Here is a 16,583-nt window from a genome sequence, read left to right as displayed (position 1 = left end):
GGCTGGTCATTGCAACTGAAGTCAGGAAGCAGAGAGAAAACAGAAGGTACAGTCAGGCTATGAAACCACAAGACCTGTTCCCCAGTACCTACTCTATGAAGCAAGACTCCAGCCCCCAAAGACTCCACACACTTCCCAAAGAGGACTATTGTTTGAAACCCTAGTATTCAAACACATAAGCTGTGGAGGACATTTCCCATTCTTGCCATGACACAGTCATTAGAGGAATTAAATGTAATGGAACTAATGATTTTTAAACCATGATTGATGGATATACCTACACTCTAAGTAGTAAGAAAATATAATGGATCCTGTAAATTAAAGCAAGTTATTAAGAACAACAACTGGGACTCTTGCAAGCAGAACCTCAGCCTTTGAAATAAGTGAACTGAGTGTGCTGATTAGTAGGAAGGATGATTGAAAGATACTTACTTACTTACTTACTTACTTACTTATTTACTTACTTACTTACTTACTTACTTACTTACTTACTTACTTGGATGATACCCTGGAAGGTTTTCCTGAGACACTGCTCAACAATGGAAAATACAAAAGTATTTTAAAGATTTAATGTCTGCCTAAAAGAATTACAAAAGAGAGACATATTCACAAAAAGGAAGAGGAGGAAGAGAGGAGAACGAAGATGAGAAGGAGAACGAAGACAAGGATAAGGATGAGAAAGAAGAAGAAGAGGAGGAGGAGAAAGAAGAAGAAATATTCAGAAGGGAAAAAAAAAAAGCAATGGGCTCAACAAATGCCCAGTATGATGAAAACAGAGAAATTCCTTGAAGCACCAAGATGAAGTTCAGTAGCTAGTGAAAAATAAAAATAAAAATCTAGTCTTGTTGGTACTTTCATGGGCAATTATAGATTCTAAAATACAATGAAGCAGTCATGGCCATGATTTTAAAATCCCACAAGTATTTTTAATATACTCAAGAAATAAAGATATTTCAGATACACAAAAGCTTAAGGAGATTTCTATTCTGACTTTAGAATAAAACCATTCTTGGCCAAACTGAATGAAAACAAAAATATAATTAAAGAAAAAAAATACAACCAAAACAGTGGCAAAGAAATGGAAGTTCTTACTATTAACTCTCATTAAGTCCTGATTCAAAACCAACAATAAAACACAATGTCAATTCCATAATGTCTTGACATCCATGACAACAGTTAGGGAAACAGAGGAGACTGGGACCACAAAAAATGCTGGAATAGAGAGAAAGAATTGCAACTGATTTAATTACAATAAACTTCAGTGAAACATATAGAAGTAAATTGATGTCAGATGTTGATTTACAGCCATGGGCCCAAACACCGATGACCATGGGAAAAGAACCTATAAAACCCAGCCTTCTCATTAGTAATGAAATAAAGCCAGTTCTGTACTCCTCACAAGAGAAGGACACAGAGAACACCACACATCTAACAATGAGAAAAGCACAGGACGTCTGTAAAGAAGGAAATTCCTTGAGTTTATCAGGAAGTTGAAAGCAGAAGTCAAACAGTTAATCACATAATGAAGAAGGCCAGTTGTCCCCAGCTATGGGAAAGACTGGACATGAACCCCTTACCTCAGGCATAGCACAGTAGGCAGATAAGAAAAAAAAAAATTACCTACACACTTAATGAGTTTCTACAGGACAAAAATAAGTTGAGCTAACATTTTGTAATAACTCAGATACAAGATTCAAAGGGGTTTTGCCCTCCAAAAATCTTTCCTGTGGATCTCTACCAAGACAAGCTGGGAGCAGGGTGTCAGAGTCTCTTACCAATGAGCACACACACACACACACACACACACACACACACACACATATGCCCACAAGCACATGCATACCCCATACACTTAAAACAAAATATTAACAGTAATTTCCAAAAGGAAGAATTTCTATCATCTTACTCCCAAAATGTTTAAAGATACCTGAAGTTTTTTCCAAAACGACTTTTCTGAGTTGGAAATAGTGCACTCTGAGATTTCAATACTCTGGAAGCAGAGGTCGAAGGTCCAAGTGTTCAAGGCTAGCTTGGACTTTATAACAAGACCTATTCTTCTGAGTCACACACACACAGAGAAGGAAAAGAAAGTGAAGGGTATTCAGCATATGAATGTGTTTATTCTTGTCTAAAGTTCTAACAATTTGCATTGTTATTAATTCTTTTTTACATCTCTAAATTTTATGAGCAGACTTGTAAGCACCTAAAATTAAAACTGTTTGATTTGGTTGCAGAGCCCTATACCCATGTACAGAGGACATGGATGTCCTGAAACCCCCCACCCCAAAAAAATGTTTTTCTCTTCAGTGAAACAAAATTAATGACGCTGCAGTAAGTAGGTGACAATGATGAATCATGGCTTTCCCTTGACAAGGATATTAGGACAGGTTAGTTTTTCTTTTCTTTTTTCTTTTCTTTTCTTTTCTTTCCTTTCCTTTCCTTTTCTTTTCTTCCCTAGCTTCTAAGCTAATGTTGGTTACAAGGCTGGATGCTTCATCAGATGCTAAAAGAGCATACTCTGTAGAGACATCCTTACACAGCATCAATTTTAGAATTGGTAATTCAAACTTACTCAATACTTCTAGATGCTGCCTGGAGAACATGATGCATGTTGACCCATCACTCCATTTTGGTTTTGGAAACCGAACCCCTGACTTGTGTTCCTAACAGAACTTTCTCTTACTCTTAGACTAACATAGTGTTTCTAATGTAGAGTGTGCTCATCATGGTAATATTGGGGATTGGAATGAAGTTTAGACAGCTTTAGGGAAGCTAGCCACCTTTGTAGTTTGCAGCCATGCAGTTCTCTAGACTGTGAGAGAATAAGATGATAGTGAACAGCACAGTAACTCATCCCTTCTCTTTTATAATGACACTATAACAAGCCTCAGATCCTGCCCAGCTCAAACTCATCCCCACTCCATGGTTGACATCACCTGCATTTTTTTCCGGGGCTTATATGGGATTTCCAGTTCTACTGTAGTGGTAAGTTTCCTCTCAAATTTAATCACCTTTGCCTTCTCCTCTGATGACCCAATGTTCCTCTGTGTGTCACTAAGGCCCATTATCATCATGTTCCACCTTCTAAACAGATTCAGGCATGAAACAGTCTTTGATCTGCCATTTGTTCTGTCTTTCCCTCTTCCTGGGATCTGGGTCCAGATGGTACTTTTGGTTGGTAGCATGCCCTGCTCTTGTCATAAAACAACAAAACTTCTCATTTCTAAACACGGAAGCAAGAGCTCACAATGGATGGCACTTCATTGTATAAGATAATCTTATTTTCCCTCTGTTGATACCGTCTAACCATTCTTCAATGTTGTATATGTTGACTAAACTGTAAATATTTTAGCAACTGAATCTTACACATTTTAACAACACCATGCCTTAGAAAAACACAAGGCTCATTAACTATAGAATACATCTAACTTAGGCAAAATATTCAGTTGCGTGAAGGAAAATAGAAAGTTAACAAATGGGAGATTTCTGCATTAATATTTCACTCAAAGAATTGAGGAGGTGATTGTTTCTTAGGAAGTTATTTTGGCAAAGAATCCAAATGGGTTCAAAATTAAAGATTAATTATCAAATAGCCAAATAGAAGCCAATTCCCACCTTAGTGCCTCCACGCACTTAAAGAAGAGCAGAGAAGGAGAGAACAAATAAACTAAATTAACAGAGAAGGTACATAGTCTGAAAGAAGATATTTTTCTCACAGATGGTAAATTGGTGGAGTGATAGAAAAAAGTCATGACCCTACTATGAGAAATGATACAATATGTAACTAATTATATTTTCAATTAAAATTCTAATTTCAAAAATGTATATAAAATTCTAAGGCAAAGCACTATTCAGGAAACCAGAAGACACACAAATATATTTCCTTAGAGATATAAGATAACTCCTCTCCCAAGAAAACATTACTACTTGCCTGAGTTCAAGGCTCTCAGTAGCCACCTCACAATCTACTAACACCAAACTCTCAGTCACAGGATTCTATTCTGCAACTCTTTGATTTTGCTGGTCCATAACTTGTCCACCTGACTATTCATCTTCCAAAGCCTGTATCAGTTCTCTTCTGTTCTAGGAAGGAATTCACAGATAAGATTATCCAGTCCATGCTGTCAAGGAACCTCCAACAAGTCATATCTTCTACCAGTTGAAAGGTAGTTCTTGACTTGTTCCTTAGCCCTGGTAAACTAAATGTGGGCCATCAGATGACCCACGTTTTTCCTTAAATGTCTGTCATCAGTTGGGTCTTGAAAATAAGTAGTGGTCATTCCATTGATATTTTAATGAATAATATTAACTTGCTATTTATCCTACAGGATACATCAAAAATCACAAAATTGATTGTGCACTCTACGTGAAAAATGGCCTAACACAGGTGAGCCAAGCATGTTCCGAAGGCATAGAAGGGAGGCTTGAAGGCCCTTAGTACTTGTTTTTTAATAAAATCTCAATCATTCAATTTTACCAATGAAGACTGGGGAGGCAGATGCTAGGGTGAAAGCCTACTAGCTCAGAGAGGCAGAGAAAGCACTCGTCTGCCCTTTCTCCTCAGCTGACATCCCAGAAAGAATCCCCTTTCTCACACCATCTCAAAAAACATCTCCTTCAAATTAAATGTCCCTCTCTTCTACTTCCTGCGCATCTCTATCTGTCCTCCTGACTCCCTCTTACTCTGTCTGTTTTGTTTTTAGTAATCCTATGTTCACTTCCTGTCAATTGGTTGCTTGCTCAGCCTCTTGGGCTGTTGTCAACTTTGTTTAATCCTGTTTACAATAGTCAAGCAGAAAACTCTTGGATAAAAGTGTATGTTATAGCTCAGCTGTGGTGGCACATGCCTTTAATCCCAGCACTTGGGAGGCAGAGGCAGGCAGATTTCTGAGTTCGAGGCCAGCCTGGTCTACAAAGTGAGTTCCAGGACAGCCAGGGCTACAGAGAGAAACCCTGTCTCGAAAAACCAAAAAAAAAAAAAAAAAAAAAAAAAAAAAAAAAAAAAAAAAGTGTATATTATAGCTGAGCCACTCCACAACTAAGAACATATTTTTTTTTCAGGAAATAATACAATCTCAGGGTGCACAGTATGATCAAATACACTCACTCATGTTTTGCTATGTCTTCCTCAGTCCATCTATGATTTCTTATGGATTACTTGTTAGCAGGTAAGACAGAAGGAAAATGCCTGGGCTAACAACAAATGGATCTGTAGTGGATTTTTGGTGTGTGTGTGTGTGTGTGTGTGTGTGTGTGTGTGTGTGTGTGTGTGTGTTTCAGGCTTCCCAGGAAAGAAAGCATTAGTTAATGTGACTCTCAAGGCGGAACTTTGACATACATCTGTTCACTCACTTCCCAAGAAAGGGAAAATGATTGGATTTGGTTGATCATGATCAGGAGCTAACAGCATGGGGGCTTGGAAGAGGGAAGTCAAGAATAAAATCAGAAACTTGGTGACAAGGTTGAGAAGCTAAGCTTCTAGAGCAGATCTGAAGCCTATAGACATGCACAGGAGGATTAGTTCTGAGGAGATGCTCAGCAGTCAAAAGGATATATTGCCCTTCACACACTGTTTGCTTGACAGGCCCAGGTAAGTCCTGCCATGAAGGTCACACAGGGATCTCCCAAAACTTACTGAGCTGCCTACCTACTGAGTAGCCAACCAGCCAATAGTAAAAGCCAACACCAACTCTCAGATATGACAGTTCTCCAGGGGTCCAGTTGGTCATCAGAGATAGGTAAATTAAAATGCTCTCCTTCCATAATGAAAAATATGTCCTTATAATTAGGTTCATATTCTGGGCATTGGTTTTCCTTTTCTGCCTGTTTTCCATTCATGGATTTACAAAATGCTTTTGTTATTGTTTTTGTTTGTGATTATTATAGAAGGAATCTGTAAAGCAAAAGAAGACAATAGGCTTATTACATTTGTGGTGTTCATCAGTGTTAACTTCCCAAGCCAACAAGCTTGCTATAAAAGGAGTATAACCGATGAAAAATCAGCTACTGCAGACAGCTGGGAAACCACGCAAGGTGACGCTGGGTGCTAGCCTACCAGATACATGTATCTCAAACCATGGTGTGATCCTATCTCTCTACAGCTGGAATGTATAAGTCCTGGAGCAAAGAGAGGAGGTGCTAACATTTCCTCTTACCATTCTACCTGGTGATTTTTTTTTTAAATCTTGTGTAAACAACTCAGAGGAATTCTGTATTCTATCAACATGACTCTGGACTCAGTAATAGGTCTGAAAGCCTTAGTGCCAAGGGAAGCATGGTTCTACCAGGAAACATGGTCTTCATTCTGATGAATTCTGAGACTGCCCTTTGGCTTTGCTGGGATTCTTATGCCCATGAATTAATAGACAGATGAAGGTAGTCGTTCTGCTGGCCAGGGTGATTGAGCTCAATTACCAGGAGGAAATCAGATTGTGCTACACAATGGGAACTGACCATGCCTGAAAGACAGAGGTTCACTAGGACCCTCTAAAACCCTCCTGTGCAGTAGCCCAGGTCAAAAGAACACTGCAACCCAATTAGAATAAAATACCCAAGGACTCAGGTCCCACCAGAAAAAGAATGTTTGGGTCCTTTTTTCAGGTAAAACATTCTGCTTGAGTCCATAACTTAGTTCAGGCTGCTATATAATAGACACCAACACCCAGCTGCCTTAGATGCTGAGATGCTCTACTCACAGAGCTAGTATCTGTAAGCTTGATATCAGGCATCAGTATACTTGTCTTCTAGAAGACTTCTGGTGTATCATCAAGTAGCAGAAAACATGGAGCTGAAATACTCTCCTTCATCACTCTGAACAATGGCAATAATACCATTTCTAAAGATGCCAGAGCCTCACCTAATCCTAATTACTTCTCAAAGGCTCCACCTCCTAATATCACATGGGAGTAGGGATTCAACACACAGTCTTGGAGCGGGGTCGGGGGGACTATCATTTGGTCTTAATCATCAGGGAAACTGTCAGCAGAAGTTGAGGCAAAGAAATGGCTGCTGAATAAAAGCAATTATAAGATCAGTCAGGAAGAAAATATAGCAGCTACATTCTATGATAATAAATTTTTTGTCTCTCCTTCCTCCCTCAGACCCTCATCACCTTAAAAGAAGGACAATGATGATTCTTAACAGTCTAGCACTTAGCTGAGTGTATAATGAAAATGGTAGCATACTGTCAATGATATGGTGACAGATGGAGAGCTGTATGTTCCTTGTATTAGGACAAAAACATGGCTGCATAAAGGATGAAAGTAGATGAAGGGAATAAACTCTGCTTAACTTGTTTGTCTCTTTACACTCCCTGCTCCACCCCATCTCCTGCCTCCAAAAGCTAGAGAAGAAGGACCTCCTTATCTTCTGGCCCCTGGTTGTATTTTCACGGTAAAAAACAACTCTGAGCAATGAACAGAGGGCAGTAGAGTAAGGGTGGGAGTTTCTGCCCACCTTCCTCACTTTGGACTCACCCCATCCCCACCTGGATCCCTCAATATAAGATGTTAGCTCTGCTCTCCCAGCTCTGTCACCATCTCTTCTCAAAGTATTCTCCTTTCATCCACCCTTCCAAAGCCAGGCCTTCATAGCTCCCAGATTTGTCTTTCTCCCTTGTGAGTTATATCCTGCCCTGTGAGTAATTTTATTGTTACATTCTCTTCCATCTATCCTATGCGTGTGCCATGAGTCTGCTGCTGAGATCTGTCCACTCCACCCCCTCTCCCACAACTAAACCATGAGTTACGAAGCCAAGGTCTGTGCCTCACTCAGTGCTTTATTAATTAAAGCATATTGTCTTAGTCAGGGTTTCTATTCCTGCACAAACATCATGACCAAGAAGCAAGTTGGGGAGGAAAGGGTTTATTCAGCTTACAGTTCTACATTGCTGTTCATCACCAAAGAAAGCCAGGACTGGAACTCAAACAGGTCAGGAAGCAGGAGCTGATGCAGAGTCCATGAAGGGATGTTACTTACTGGCTTGCTTCCCCTGGCTTGCTCAGCTTGCTTTCTTATAAAACCCAAGACTACCAGCCCAGGGATGGCACCACCCACAAGGGGCCTTTCTCCCTTGATCACTAATCAAGAAAATGCCTTACAGCTGGATCTCGTGGAGGCATTTCCTCAACTGAAGCTACTTTCTGTGTTGGTTTGGTTTGGTTTGGTTTGGTTTGGTTTGGTTTGGTTTGGTTTGGTTTGGTTTTGGTTTTTCGAGACAGAGTTTTTTGTGTGTAGCCCTGGCTGTCCTGGAACTAACTCTGCAGACCAGGCTGGCCTCGAACTCAGAAATCTGCCTGCCTCTCTGAAGCTACTTTCTCTGTCCAGCTTGTGTCAAGTTGACACACAAAACCAGCCAGTATACATATAGGCAGCCTCAAATTTAGTATGTGTCTCTTAAACATCTGTTGAGCAAGTGAAGGAATAAGTGATTATCTGCGAGACAGAACAGACCATAAGCAGTATAAAGACAGGACCAAACTCAACAATAAAAGACTGGAGGCTGAGACCCAGTCTACACAGAGCTGCCTCGGAGCTGTCTAATGACTGTGTGGGTAAATCTTAGTTATCAGCTCAATTAGATCAAGAGATGTTGGGAGCCGCGCCCACATTCGCCGTTACAAGATGGCGCTGACAGCTGTGTTCTAAGTGGTAAACAAATAATCTGCGCATGTGCCGAGGGTGGTTCTTCACTCCATGTGCTCTGCCTTCCTCGTGACGTCAACTCGGCCGATGGGCTGCAGCCAATCAGGGAGTGACACGTCCTAGGCGAAGGAAAATTCTCCTTAATAGAGACGGGGTTTCGTTTTCTCTCTCTCTTGCTTCTTGCTCTCTTGCTTCTTGCACTCTGGCTCCTGAAGATGTAAGCAATAAAGCTTTGCCGCAGAAGATTCTGGTCTGTTGCGTCTTTCCTGGCCGGTCGTGAGAACGCGTCTAATAACAAAGAGATACCTAAGACATTACTCAAGTAAACTTCTGGGTGAGACTATGAGGGCATCTCTAGAGATGATGGAACAGCAACCAACGGGGATAGAGACAATGGAACACCAATGAACACCAATGCAGAAAGACACATTGGTCTGAGAGCCATAAGGGAACCTAAGTGGGAGAAGGAATTGTATTCTCTCTCTCTCTCTCTCTCTCTCTCTCTCTCTCTCTCTCTCTCTCTCTCTTCTCTACTGTCTTGCCTGGATGTCAGGTGATAAGTAACTCTACTCTATGTGTTCTTCTATCATGATGTTCCATCTCTCCAGAGACCCAGAGTGATGAAGTATAACACACTAATGCCTAAACTGATTGATGACCTCTTGAAATAAGTTCAATCAACATATGCGTTTTGACAATACACATAATGCAATGGTGTTCTCTTTCTTATTACATTATATTTATTTGTAGTTCATAGTGACAAAATCCTGGCAAGACCTTCAGCTAAACATTTCCCCATCAAGGGACACATTACTCTATGAGATAAACAACTAACCACATGCTTCAATCTCACTTTTGATCCTTAAATAATACTGCAGATAAACCATGCCAAAGCTCAGCAGAAACTGCTGTCAATAAACCAGATTACAGATGGATTAAGTCCACCAAAATACTCTTCTTTATTTAGTAAGTCTAGTTTCATTGCAATTGCTAACAGGAAATAATGAAAAATACTTTTTATGATCATTTAAACACAGTAGCATTTGTGTAGTACAAGAAGAATTACCAAGGCTTCCCATATAAAAAAAAAGAGTTTATTTGAGGCTGGAGAGACGGATCAACAGTGAAGAACAACTCGTTGCTCTTGCAGATGACTTGGTTTAGTTCACAGCACCAACATGGTAGCTCACAACTATCTGGACACTCTTTTCTGACTTACTGGTGCACATACACACAGTCAAAGCACTCACACACATAAAGATAACTAAATATTTTAGGAGATATTTATTTTAAGCTTTCCATGGCAAAAGAGCTCTTCTCAAGAGATAACTCACACTAAAAATGGTTAAATCTGACCAGCCCTTTTGGCAAACTGTGCCCTGCTAGGCCCATTTAAACCATACCTGTTTGGAAGAGGGTTACAGAATTTCTGCAGTTTTGACCTGCATCTCTTCATTTAAGGTTAGTGAAGGGTTTTTATGCTTAACATTTATGCCTCAGGACTCAGAACATGTGTCTGCCACGCCCTAGGTCACTCACTGGAGAAAACATCTCGTTTTACCTGACCTTGGATAATCAACCTTTATTTCTCCCATTTTGTATTGAAAAAGAACATTATTTGGAGTCATGGTAACTTGAATTCAAATTCCATCATTTTTTCAGACACTGAGATCCTTTGTCCCTGTTTATAAAATTGGACTATTAATAACCAGCTTAGAGAGCTGCTGTCAAGAATATCAGAAGTGAATATAATGCCTCCATTTGTGTACCAGATATTTAACAAGAGACAGCCAATGCAGTTATCCCTGTCCTTGTAGTCATGACAGTCACACCCATCCAGACATCCAATATTCTACCTTAATTTTGAGAATGCTCAATAGTTAGGAAGTTAAATTATTCAAAATTATTCAGAAGGGCAGGGTGAATCACTAGTGAATCCATTGTAGCTTTTTTTCTTGTGACGGTAAAACAAGTTTCTCGAAGCCATGTTACTATGGAAAATATAAGTATGAGTAAGATAACAGGTATCTATCTCGGTTGGACTAGGTTACAGGCAAAAATAGGTGAGGCTATGCCAGTGCCTGGCAAATGCAGAAGTGGATGCTCACAGTCATCTATTGGATGGAATACAGGGCCCCCAATGGAGGAGCTAGAGAAAGTACCCAAGGAGCTGAAGGGGTCTGTAACCCTATAGGAGGAACAGCAATATGAACTAACCAGTACCTCCTGAGCTCATGTCTCTAGCTGCATATGTAGCAGAAGATGGCCTAATCAGCCATCATTGGGAGGAGAGGCCCTTTGTCTTTCAATTATATGCCCCAATACAGGAGAATGCCAGGGCCAGAAAGCAGGAGTGAGTGGGTTGGGGAGCAGGGCAGGGGAGGGTATAGTGGACTGTTGGGATAGCATTTGAATTGTAAATGAAGAAAATATCTAATAAAAATTGTAGAGAGAGAGAGAGAGAGGGGAAGGAAGGAAGGAAGGAAGGAAGGAAGGAAGGAAGGAAGGAAGGAAGGAAGGAAGAAAGAAAGAAAGAAAGAAAGGAAGGAAGGAAGGAAGGAAGGAAGGAAGGAAGGAAGGAAGGAAGGAAGGAAGGAAGGAAGGAAGGAAAGGAAGGAAGGAAGGAAGGAAGGAAGGAAGGAAGAAAGAAAGAAAGAAAGAAAGAAAGAAAGAAAGAAAGAAAGAAAGAAAGAAAGGTAGGTAAAGTCGGCATTGTGGCCCATACCTGTAATTCCAGAACTCAGTAGGATGAGGCAGGACATCAGTGAGTTGAAGGACATTCTGGCTACAGGAGCTTGGGGATAGGAGCACAATACATTAAATGTGGTTTCTGTGGTTTCTGGGTACTGGAGATGTAAATAAGGTAGATTGCTCACTTAATGTATGTGAGCCTCTTACTTCACTTACAACATCACCAAAACCAAACAAAACAAAAATGAAAATAATAAATAGAATATAGGTATGATCTGAGCTGGAAAAAAAAAAACCTCATGAATATTGCCAAAGATCAAAGTCTTTATAATGTCATTTTTGTTATTTGTTAAGTATTGTTTATTTAATCATCTATGTTTCTTCAGTCACATACATGGAAACTAAATGTCTGAACCACTTGAAACATCTAGCTACACATATCTTGAATAAACAAGATGACAACAGAGAGCACTCAGTAAACCCATCTAATAAAATCATGAATCCCAGCCTGGCAGTGGTGGTGCACGCCTTTAATACCAACACTTGGGAGGCAGAGTCAGGTGGATTTCTGAGTTCGAGGCCAGCCTGGTCTACAAAGTGAGTTCCAGGACAGCCAGGACTACACAGAGAAACCCTGTCTCAAAAAAAGACAAAAAACAAAAAAACAAAAAAAAATAAAATCATGAATACAGCTTATGAGGCAATAATTTGACTCATTCTTTCAAGATATCAAACACCATTTTTCTTTATTTGAATAGTTAAGTACAAGCATAGTTTGGAAAAAGATTAAGAATGTCAGGTTTTATGTTGTTTGTGAGTATTGTGAATGTTCATTCCCTAATTTCTTTCTCAATCCATTTATCCTTTGAGTTAATTTTAGACCCACCCACATTGCTGAAGTTGTTTACCAGCTGTAGGAGTTCTCTAGTGGAATTTTGGGGGTCACTTAAGTATACTATCATAGCATCTGAAAAAAGTGATATTTGACTTCTTCCTTTCCAGTTTGTATCCCTCCGACCTCCTTTTGTTGTCTAATTGTTCTAGCTAGAACTTCAAGTACTATATTGAATAGACAGGGAGAGAGTGGGCAGCCTTGTCTAGTCCCTGATTTTAGTGGGATTGCGTCAAATTTCTCTCCATTTAGTTTGATGTTGGCTACTGGCTTGTACTATGTTTATATATGGGCCTTGAATTCCTGATCTTGCCAAGACCTATAACATGAAGGGATGTTGAATTTTGTCAAACGCTTTTTCATCATCTAATGGGATAATCATGTATTTATTTTCTTTGAGTTTGTTTCTATAGAGAATTACATTGATGGATTTCCATATAATGAATCATCCCTGCATCCCTGGGATGAAGTCTACTTGATTGTGGTGAATAATCATTTTGATGTGTTCTTGAATTCAGTTGTCAAGAATTTTATCTCAACTGAGGAATACCGAAGGGCGGAGAAGCACCTGAAAAAATGTTCAACATCCTTAATCATCAGGGAAATGCAAATCAAAACAACCCTGAGATTCCACCTCACACCAGTCAGAATGGCTAAGATCAAAAATTCAGGTGACAGCAGATGCTGGAGATGTGGAGAAAGAGGAACACTCCTCCATTGTTGGTGGGATTGCAAGCTTGTACAACCACTCTGGAAATCAGTCTGGTGGTTCCTCAGAAAATTGGACATAGTGTTGTTCCACTTATAGGGTTGCAGACCCCTTCAGCTCCTTGGGTACGTTCTCTAGTTCCTCCATTGGGGGACTTGTGTTCCATCCAATAGCTGACTGTGAGCAAGCACTTCTGTATACCAGAAGATCCAGCAATAACTCTCCTGGGCATTTACCCAGAAGATATTCTAACTTATAATAAGGACACATGCTCTACTATGTTCATAGCAGCCTTATTTTTAATAGCCAGAAGCTGGAAAAAAACAGATGCCTCTCAACAGAAGAATGGATACAGAAAATGGATACAGAAAACATTTACACAATAGTGTAATACTCAGCTATTAAAAACAATGAATTTATGAAATTATTGGGCAAATGGATGTATCTGGAGAAAAATCATCCTGAGTGAGGTAACCCAGTTATAAAAGAAGTCACTTGATATGCACTCACTGATAAGTGAATATTAGCCAGAAACTTAGAATACCCAAGATACTATTTGCAAAACACAAGAAAATGAAGAAGAAGGAAGACCAAAGGGTGGATACTTCACTCCTCCTTAGAATAGGGAACAAATTACCCATGGAAGGAGTTACAGAGACAAAGTTTGGAGCTAAGATAAAAGGATGGACCATCCATAGACTACCCCACCCAGGGATCCATCCCATAATCAGCCCACCAAACTCAGACACTATTGCATATGCCAGCAAGATTTTGCTGAAAGGACCCTGATATAGCTGTCTGATGTGAGGCTATGCCAGTGCCTGGCAAATACAGTAGTGGATGCTCACAGTCAGCTATTGGATGGATCACAGGGCCCCCAATGGAGGAACTAGAGAAAGTACCCAAGGAGCTGAAGGGGTCTGCAACCCTATAGGTGGAACAACACTATGAACTAACCAGTACCCCCAGAGCTCATGTCTCTAGCTGCATATCTAGCAGAAGATGGCCTAGTTGGCCATCATTGGGAAGAGAGGCCCCTTGGTCTTACAAACTTTATATGCCCCAATACAGGGGAACACCAGGGCCAAGAAGTGGGAGTGGGTGTGTAGGGGAGCAGGGTGGGGGGAGAGTATGGGGGACTTTTGGGATAGCATTTGAAATGTAAATGAAGAAAATATCTAATAAAATTTTTTTAATTTTTTATTGAGTTTTTTTATCGATATTTATAAGGGAAATTGGTCTGAAGTTCTCTTTATTTGTTGGATCTTTGTCTGGTTTTGGTATCAGTGTAACTGTGGTTCATTGAACACATTAGGTAGTGTTCCTAATGTTTCTATTTTGTGGAATATTTGAAGAGTATTGGTAGTAGGTCTTCTTTGAAGGTCTGATAGAATTCTCCACTAAACCCATCTGGTCCTGGGCTTTTTTTTTTTTTTTTTTTTTTTTTGGTTGGGAGACTTTTAATTACTGCTTCTATTGCTTTAGGGGTTATGGGACTATGGTTTATCTGATCCTGATTTAACATTGGTATTTGGTATCTGTCTAGAAAATTGTCCTGGGACCTGTACCATTACAGGCATATACCCATAAGATGCTCCAACATGTAATAAGGACACATACTCCACTATGTTCATAGCAGCCATATTTGTAATAGCCAGAAGCTGTAAATAGCCCAGAAGAATGGATACAGAAAATGTGGTACATTTAAATGGAATACTACTCAGCTATTAAAAACAATAACTTCATGAAATTCGCAGCACAGAACTTGAACAACCTGAGTGAGGTGTGTGTCAAAAGAACACACATGGTATGCACTCACTGATAAGTGGATATTAACCTAAATGTTTGAAATACCCAAGATTCAATTCACAGACCATATGAAGCCCAAGAAGAAAGAAGATCAAAGTGTGGATGCTTCAGTGCTTCTTAGAAGGGGAAACAAAATACTTACAGGAAGAAATATGGACACAGAGACTGAAGGGAAGGCCATCCAGAGACTGCCCCACCTGGGAATCCATCCCATATACAGACACCAAACCCGGAAGATATTGTGAATTCTAGGAAGTGCTTGCTGATGTGACTGTCTCCTGAGAGGCTCTGCCAGAACCTGACAAATACAGAGGTGGATGCTCACAGCCAACTATTGGACTCCCCAATGGAGGAGTTGGAGAAGGGACTGAAGGAGCTGAGGGGGGTTGTAGCCCCATGAAGGGTGCAACAGAGTCAACTGACCAGACCTCCCAGAGCCCCTGGGGACCAACCAAAGAGAACACAAGGAGGGACCGATGGCTCTGGCCGCATATGTAGGCTTGTTGGACATCAGTGGGAGGAGAGGCCCTTGGTCCTGAGGGTGTTCAATGCCCCAGTGTAGGGGAATGCCAGGAAAGGAAGACTGAAGTGGGTGGGTGGGAGGAGAACACCCTCATAGAGGCAGGGGGAGGGGAGGGAACAGGGTTTTCCGATGGGGAGCCCTGGAAAGGAAAACATCTGAAATATAAATAAAGAGAATAGCCAATAAAAAAGAGAAAAGAATGTCAGGTTTTGCAACAAGCTACATAGGTGGAGGGTTTTGATGGATGAACTGGTTTTATGTCTTGTTGTTTTTCTGATAGTGAACAAGTATATCAACAGACATACTAAGCTCCAGCAGGTGCCCAGAGGTAATTTTATTTGGAAACTATTTATAAAAGCTAAGTTTAATAACAAGTTCTACCAAACATCTCTACTTTTTTTCTATCTCCCTACAATTCAGGTAGCTAGCAGATCTGAAATTCCCATATTTTTAAGCCTTGTCACAATCCCTAACAAAAAAACACTTAGAGGCGTATACCATATTTTCACTCAACACAGTGCTCCCTGGGCTCTCTGCATTTCCCTTTAACAGCTTCCTTTAAGGCTAGACAGCCTTGACTCTGGGTAGCAACAATATAAGGTGTTTCTCAGGAGCTAGTGCAGCTGGACTCAAAGGCTCAGCTGCCTGCCTGTCTGCCAACGGCATGAGCTTTGGCTTAGGGCTATCGGGATGAACATTTACTGTCCCTATGGAATCTCATAGCAGTTTGGACAGTTGGCATTCTTCTAATGCTCCTGGATTAAACACCCACTTAGATGTGGTGTCTGAAGAACCATCAGCTTTGACTCTTTCTGACACTGCCACTAAGCATGCCCTTTCCTTTCTCAAGTTTAGAAGTCCTGTTTGAATTAAGAGGAAAAATAGAGAAAATAAACTTAAGGGTTTGCTTTTCTGTTCTATATCTGCATATCCAAGTAGAGAAGCCATTAATGAACTACCTAGAGTCAAAGTCTGCACTTACTCTAAAACTAAGAGAGCAGGTATTGTACAAAGAACGAGAGTTTCAAATAACCTAGACTTGAGTTTTGGCAAGGCTACCTGACAGTGTGTCATCTTAATCTCTCTGAGAAGTATGGAGACATAATAATTGCCATCACAAACACAGAGCCCCTAATGAAGGCGCTAGAGAAAGTACCCAAGGAGCTAAAGGGTTCTGTAACTCTATAAGAGCAACAACAATATGAACTAACCAGTACCCCACAGAGTTGTGTCTCTAGTTGCATATGTAGCAGAGGATGGCCTAGTTGGCCACCAATGGGAGGAGAGACCCTTGTTCTTACGAAGATCATATGTCC

The sequence above is a fragment of the Mus musculus genome, chromosome 1 (assembly GCF_000001635.26).
Source record: "Mus musculus strain C57BL/6J chromosome 1, GRCm38.p6 C57BL/6J".
NCBI classification, from domain to species: Eukaryota; Metazoa; Chordata; class Mammalia; order Rodentia; family Muridae; genus Mus; species Mus musculus.
This window is presented reverse-complemented; position numbering follows the sequence as displayed.